Source organism: Salvelinus fontinalis, chromosome 20 (genome assembly GCF_029448725.1).
Source record: "Salvelinus fontinalis isolate EN_2023a chromosome 20, ASM2944872v1, whole genome shotgun sequence".
NCBI lineage: Eukaryota > Metazoa > Chordata > Actinopteri > Salmoniformes > Salmonidae > Salvelinus > Salvelinus fontinalis.
This window is the reverse complement of record NC_074684.1, coordinates 42,256,994-42,264,493: the sequence shown is the minus strand read 5'-3', so window position 1 is coordinate 42,264,493 and position 7,500 is coordinate 42,256,994. Positions and strand designations below refer to the sequence as shown.

The 7,500-nt window shown below is 41.5% G+C and overlaps 1 pseudogene; it reads left to right on the top strand.

Annotated features, from left to right (window-relative positions):
* The window catches only part of LOC129817838 (transcriptional activator Myb-like), a 94,571-nt pseudogene that overhangs the window by 40,589 nt on the left and 46,482 nt on the right, over positions 1–7,500 (top strand).

The window sequence follows — 7,500 nt, the reverse complement described above, 5'->3', positions numbered from 1 at the left end:
ACACACACACACACACACACACACACACACACACAGACACACACACACACACACACACACACACACACACACACACACACACACACACACACACACACACACACACACACACACACACACACACACACACACACACACACACACTAGGGTTCATTTTGACACCATTTTTCTGATTGAATCTAGTCTTAGTCATTAAGTCTTAGTCATGTTGACTAAAATATCATTAAGTCTTTGTCACGTTTTTTGTCATTTGAATTAATTCTTTAGTGTAGTTATTGTCAAAGTGACTAAAACAAGTGGGCCGTTTTAGTTAACTAAATGCCCATACATTTTAGTCACATCACATGTATATTGCCTCAAACATACATTGCCTTGTCCTACCAACAGATTTTTCTGCAAAACATCCTATAGTATGATTTTTCTTCCCAACAGCCCAATTGGCCGACCAACACAGCAGATGAATATCCCCCTGGCGCCTCTACATTTAAAAAATCACACCCCCTGCTATGATTTCAGACTAACATATCCCCCTGGCGCCTCTACAGTTTTCAGTTGGTGGCACCAGCCCACGATTTGGTCCCATTCTGTGGTGTCACCGCAAATATAAAACATTAGTAATCACTGTATAAAGTCACTCACAGTGCTTTAGACTCCTGAGATGGTAGGCTATTCAATACATAAACATTCCCTTAATAACCAGTGTGTCTGTTCTCGTTCACATTCCCTTAATTAATAACAATGTGTTCTCCAATAGAACCGTACAGACATGCAGTGTCAGCACCGCTGGCAGAAGGTTCTCAACCCTGAACTCATCAAAGGACCCTGGACCAAGGAGGAGGACCAGAGAGTAAGAACACAGCCTTATAGAACCTTAAAGAACCCTTACAGAAACGTATAGGAATGTTATAGAGAACCTTAAAGAACCCTTACAGAAACGTTTAGGAATGTTATAGAGAACCTTAAAGAACCCTTACAGAAACGTATAGGAATGTTATAGAGAACCTGAAAGAACCCTTACAAAAACGTATAGGAATGTTATAGAGAACCTTAAAGAACCCTTACAGAAACGTATAGGAATGTTATAGAGAACCTTAAAGAACCCTTACAGAAACGTATAGGAATGTTATAGAGAACCGTAAGGAACCCTTACAGAAACGTATAGGAATGTTATAGAGAACCGTAAGGAACCCTTACAGAAACGTATAGGAATGTTATAGAGAACTGTAAGGAACCCTTACAGAAACGTTAAAGAATGTTATAGAGAACCTTAAAGAACCCTTACAGAAACGTATAGGAATGTTATAGAGAACAGTAAGGAACCCTTACAGAAACGTATAGGAATGTTAAAGAGAACCTTAAGGAACCCTTACAGAAACGTATAGGAATGTTATAGAGAACCTTAAAGAACCCTTACAGAAACGTATAGGAATGTTATAGAGAACCCTTTCAGTAGGTTTGGGCAGGTAACTTTTTAAATGTAATGTGTTACAGTTACTAGTTATCTGTCCAAAATTGTAATCAGCAACGTAATCTGATTACATTCAGTTACTTTTAGATTACTTTCCCCTTTAAGAGGCATTAAGAAGAAGACAACAATGTATATTACCAATTGAACGACATCTAATGCAGGATTAATCTATGTTAGAGTTTACATAGCTGGCCAGAAACGTAGATGTTGCATAAAAAAATAGATGTTGCATTTTACTTTATGGGTTGGTTATGTAGGCTTCTACAACCCCATTGCTTTCTGCTACTGTCACGATCGTCGTAACGTGAAAGAGAAGAGGACCAAGGTGCCGAGTGAAATTAATACATATTTAATTAACGAAGACGAAAAACACTATACAAACTAAATCAAACCGACGAACGTGAAGCTATACAAACAATAAGTGCAGACACTGGCAACTTCCACATAGACAATCACCCACAACCTACCTAATGACTATGGCTGCCTAAATATGGTTCTCAATCAGAGACAACGATAGACAGCTGTCTCTGATTGAGAACCAATCTAGGCAACCATAGACATGCATACACCTAGACTAGACACTGCCCCATAAACATACAAAACCGACTAGACAATACAAAACACATACATCCCCCCATGTCACACCCTGGCCTAACTAAAATAATAAAGAAAACAAAGATAACTAAGGCCAGGGCATGACAGCTACAGCTAATAATACGATTAGGCTCTATATCTATAGCTTTATATCTTTACATAATAAAACACAGTCTGTCAGATTTCCAGTCATTCCAATTCATTTAATACCCCTTCATCATCAAGAATAGGACTTGGAAATATGGAAATATAGATTAGCCAAACTGTTTTACCTCAGCATAACCTCAAAACTACCATGGAGTGGAGTTTAGTCAGCTAAGGACTTATTATCTGACTACCATGGAGTGGAGTTTAGTCAGCTAAGGACTTATTATCTGACTACCATGGAGTGGAGTTTAGTCAGCTAAGGACTTATTATCTGACTACCATTGAGTGGAGTTTAGTCAAATAAGGACTTATTATCTGACTACCATGGAGTGGAGTTTAGTCAGCTAAGGACTTATTATCTGACTACCATGGAGTGGAGTTTAGTCAACTAAGGACTTATTATCTGACTACCATGGAGTGGAGTTTAGTCAGCTAAGGACTTATTATCTGACTACCATTGAGTGGAGTTTAGTCAAATAAGGACTTATTATCTGACTACCATGGAGTGGAGTTTAGTCAGCTAAGGACTTATTATCTGACTACCATGGAGTGGAGTTTAGTCAACTAAGGACTTATTATCTGACTACCATGGAGTGGAGTTTAGTCAGCTAAGGACTTATTATCTGACTACCATGGAGTGGAGTTTAGTCAAATAAGGACTTATTATCTGACTACAATGGAGTGGAGTTTAGTCAAATAAGGACTTATTATCTGACTACCATGGAGTGGAGTTTAGTAAACTAAGGACTTATTATCTGACTACCATGGAGTGGAGTTTAGTCAGCTAAGGACTTATTATCTGACTACCATGGAGTGGAGTTTAGTAAACTAAGGACTTATTATCTGACTACCATGGAGTGGAGTTTAGTAAACTAAGGACTTATTATCTGACTACCATGGAGTGGAGTTTAGTCAAATAAGGACTTATTATCTGACTACCATGGAGTGGAGTTTAGTCAGCTAAGGACTTATTATCTGACTACAATGGAGTGGAGTTTAGTCAGCTAAGGACTTATTATCTGACTACCATGGAGTGGAGTTTAGTAAACTAAGGACTTATTATCTGACTACCATGGAGTGGAGTTTAGTCAGCTAAGGACTTATTATCTGACTACCATGGAGTGGAGTTTAGTCAAATAAGGACTTATTATCTGACTACCATGGAGTGGAGTTTAGTCAGCTAAGGACTTATTATCTGACTACCATGGAGTGGAGTTTAGTCAAATAAGGACTTATTATCTGACTACAATGGAGTGGAGTTTTGTCAACTAAGGACTTATTATCTAACCACCATGGAGTGGAGTTTAGTCAGCTAAGGACTTATTATCTAACCACCATGGAGTGGAGTTTAGTCAGCTAAGGACTTATTATCTGACTACCATGGAGTGGAGTTTAGTCAACTAAGGACTTATTATCTGACTACCATGGAGTGGAGTTTAGTCAGCTGAGGACTTATTATCTGACTACCATGGAGTGGAGTTTAGTAAACTAAGGACTTATTATCTGACTACCATGGAGTGGAGTTTAGTAAACTAAGGACTTATTATCTGACTACCATGGAGTGGAGTTTAGTCAAATAAGGACTTATTATCTGACTACCATGGAGTGGAGTTTAGTCAGCTAAGGACTTATTATCTGACTACAATGGAGTGGAGTTTAGTCAGCTAAGGACTTATTATCTGACTACCATGGAGTGGAGTTTAGTAAACTAAGGACTTATTATCTGACTACCATTGAGTGGAGTTTAGTCAAATAAGGACTTATTATCTGACTACCATGGAGTGGAGTTTAGTCAGCTAAGGACTTATTATCTGACTACCATGGAGTGGAGTTTAGTCAAATAAGGACTTATTATCTGACTACCATGGAGTGGAGTTTAGTCAGCTAAGGACTTATTATCTGACTACCATGGAGTGGAGTTTAGTCAAATAAGGACTTATTATCTGACTACCATGGAGTGGAGTTTAGTCAGCTAAGGACTTATTATCTGACTACCATGGAGTGGAGTTTAGTCAAATAAGGACTTATTATCTGACTACTAGTCAGTTGTTGTTGGTGACACGTTGATCTCTTGATAATTTGCTGATGTTTAAGTCTATCAAAAGTGTGTGAGTTTTGAGCATGTGTCCGTTGGGCCTATGGACATTTTTAGGGGAATCAGCACAATTTAGATTGAGCAATAAAAAGCCCCACTTGTGGTCTTAAATCAAACCCGTTTTTGACAGTATGGAATTGTGGCGCACAATATCACAGGAGTTTAGAACGAGGAACTCCCTCAAACTGTTATTCCATAGGATTGGATCAGCACTATGCAAGTACATTTTTCCCTGGCTGTCCATTTGTCGCAAATGCATTTTTCCCTGGCTGTCCAGCAGCATTGGGATTCACAAGTGAAATCCGTATACCGCCATAGACGACACCACTGTCTTTTACCGCCAAGCGTTTATTCAAGTTGGGTCATCTGTCGCACCATTGAAAGACATATTCTAGACAGAAGCCTATTCCTGCTCTTCCCGCGATCCATCAAACCCATTTGGTGTGTCATCATAGTGGTCTCTGATTGGTGGTCATCATTTGGTGTGTCATCATAGTGGTCTCTGATTGGTGGTCATCATTTGGTGTGTCATCATAGTGGTCTCTGATTGGTGGTCATCATTTGGTGTGTCATCATAGTGGTCTCTGATTGGTGGTCATCATTTGGTGTGTCATCATAGTGGTCTCTGATTGGTGGTCATCATTTGGTGTGTCATCATAGTGGTCTCTGATTGGTGGTCATCATTTGGTGTGTCATCATAGTGGTCTCTGATTGGTGGTCATCATTTGGTGTGTCATCATAGTGGTCTCTGATTGGTGGTCATCATTTGGTGTGTCTTCATAGTGGTCTCTGATTGGTGGTCATCATTTGGTGTGTCATCATAGTGGTCTCTGACTTGCGGTCAGATTTGGTGTGTCATCACAGTGGTCTCTGACTTGCGGTCAGACTCGCTCAGGCGGAACAAACTGAAAATGTTATTTTTTTCCAATGCTGTATTGAATGTCATTGATAAACAGAATGGTTGCAAATATTTTTTTTCTCGCAAACATCCTTCCTGAATTTCAAGTAATCATCTAGTTTTTCAAAAGTATCTGTAAGCTAATTACAATATTTTTGATGGTAACATAACGGATTACAGTTACAGCTTTTTGTAATCAGTTACTCCCCAACCCTGCCTTTCAGAACCTTTACTGAACTTTAAAAAACATTTTAGAACCTTATGGAACATATAGAACACTTTCAGAACCTTACTGAACTTTAAAGAACCCGTTTAGAACCTTATGGAACATATAGAACACTTTCAGAACCTTACTGAACTTTAAAGAACCCTTTTAGAACCTTACGGAACATATAGAACACTTTCAGAACCTTACTGAACTTTAAAGAACCCTTTTAGAACCTTACGGAACATATGGAACACTTTCAGAACCTTACTAAACTATAAAGAACCCTTTTAGAACCTTACATTAAGAGAACTCTTCTAGTAACGTATATATATATATATATACGTTACTAGAAGAGTTCTCTTAATGTAAGGTTCTAAAAGGGTTCTTTATAGTTATAATATACGTTACTAGAAGAGTTCTCTTAATGTAAGGTTCTAAAAGGGTTCTTTATAGTTATATATATATATATATATTTTTTTTTTTTTATTTAACCTTTTTTTAACTAGGCAAGTCAGTTAAGAACAAATTCTTATTTACAATGATTGAAGCCATAACATATAGGTTAGGTCTATATCCAAAACCCTTTTCCCTACATAGTGCACTGCTTTGGCCAGAGCACGAGACCTGGGTTCTATTATATTGGTGCCGACTCAGACAGCCAAGTGTTTCAATGAGAAGTGTTGTTGACCTGCACTGAGTAGATAACTTGTCACTGCATATTATTAGTTGAAAGTGAGAGTTCTACAGTTAAACTTCCGCACACACACGCACACACGCATACACACACGCACACACGCATACACACACACACACACGCATACACACACACACACACACACACACACACACACACACACACACACACACACACACACACACACACACACACACACACACACACACACACACACACACACACACTTCCAGAAGCTATGAGGTAATGATTAGCAAAGAGGCTAACGGTGGAAACTCCCTCCATAACACTAGCAAGAGATTTCAAAAGGGAGAGAGGGAGAAGAAGCAGAGAAGGAGGGAGGAACGGGTTGACTAAGGGAACGAGGGGCTGAGAAGGGCAGAGAAGGAGGGAGGAACGGGTTGACTAAGGGAACGAGGGGCTGAAAAGGGCAGAGGAGGAGGGAGGAACGGGTTGACTAAGGGAACGAGGGAGAAGAAGCAGAGAAGGAGGGAGGAACGGGTTGACTAAGGGAACGAGGGAGAAGAAGCAGAGAAGGAGGGGGGAACGGGTTGACTAAGGGAACGAGGGGCTGAGAAGGGCAGAGAAGGAGGGAGGAACGGGTTGACTAAGGGAACGAGGGGCTGAGAAGGGCAGAGAAGGAGGGAGGAACGGGTTGACTAAGGGAACGAGGGGCTGAGAAGGGCAGAGAAGGAGGGAGGAACGGGTTGACTAAGGGAACGAGGGGCTGAGAAGGGCAGAGAAGGAGGGAGGAACGGGTTGACTAAGGGAACAAGGGGCTGAGAAGAAGCAGAGAAGGAGGGGAGAACGGGTTGACTAAGGGAACGAGGGGCTGAGAAGGGCAGAGAAGGAGGGAGGAACGGGTTGACTAAGGGAACGAGGGGCTGAGAAGGGCAGAGAAGGAGGGGGGAACGGGTTGACTAAGGGAACGAGGGGCTGAGAAGAAGCAGAGAAGGAGGGGGGAACGGGTTGACTAAGGGAACGAGGGGCTGAGAAGGGCAGAGAAGGAGGGGGGAACGGGTTGACTAAGGGAACGAGGGGCTGAGAAGAAGCAGAGAAGGAGGGAGGAACGGGTTGACTAAGGCAACGAGGGGCTGAGAAGAAGCAGAGAAGGAGGGGGGAACGGGTTGACTAAGGGAACGAGGGGCTGAGAAGAAGCAGAGAAGGAGGGGGGAACGGGTTGACTAAGGGAACGAGGGGCTGAGAAGAAGCAGAGAAGGAGGGGGGAACGGGTTGACTAAGGGAACGAGGGGCTGAGAAGAAGCAGAGAAGGAGGGGGGAACGGGTTGACTAAGGGAACGAGGGGCTGAGAAGAAGCAGAGAAGGAGGGGGGAACGGGTTGACTAAGGGAACGAGGGGCTGAGAAGAAGCAGAGAAGGAGGGGGGAACGGGTTGA